Consider the following 575-nt stretch of genomic DNA (forward strand, 5'->3'; position numbering starts at 1 on the left):
TGTGCTCATAAATATATGAATCATGTAAAAGAAAATATCTTATCAATTTTGAATGTATTAACCAAAATCTAGTGCTTAAAATAACTGTGGGATGCACACAGACCTTGCTTACCTAATAAATAAATGTCCTGCACTCTGTAGACTTCTTCATAAGCATGTTCTCCAAAAGGTGATTTGTGAGAGAGTGTGTGTGTTTTATCTGCTGTTGCTATTACGAGAATTAATATAACACATGGCTATTAAATAAAAGCCACATGATAAGACACAGTTCAGGACTGGGGATATGGCTCAGTTGGTAGAGTGCTTGCCTCACATGCACAAGGCCCTGGGCTCAATCCCCAGTATTACCAAAAAAACAAAACAAAACAAAAAAAGTTCAGTAAACACTTTTATAACTTAAAAATCAATGGAAATATTTATTGCTTGCTGTTTAAGAAAGTTGGTCCTGGGGATGTTTGAATGATGAGAACTTCAAAAAAGAAAAGGTGTCTAAAGAAAAGTGCTGTTACCCTCTAAGAAAGTCTATGCTCCATCTGGGCAGATTGATCTGTAAATTAGCATGTGATTGCAAACCC

General features: G+C 35.5%; 1 non-coding gene across 1 annotated transcript; it reads left to right on the forward strand.

Moving 5' to 3' along the window:
• Positions 1–277: 277 nt before the first annotated feature.
• Trnav-cac (transfer RNA valine (anticodon CAC)) lies at positions 278–350 on the forward strand. Its single transcript has one exon. It is a non-coding gene; the product is annotated as a tRNA-Val (tRNA).
• Positions 351–575: the final 225 nt, after the last annotated feature.

The sequence above is a fragment of the Urocitellus parryii genome, chromosome 2 (assembly GCF_045843805.1).
Source record: "Urocitellus parryii isolate mUroPar1 chromosome 2, mUroPar1.hap1, whole genome shotgun sequence".
NCBI lineage: Eukaryota > Metazoa > Chordata > Mammalia > Rodentia > Sciuridae > Urocitellus > Urocitellus parryii.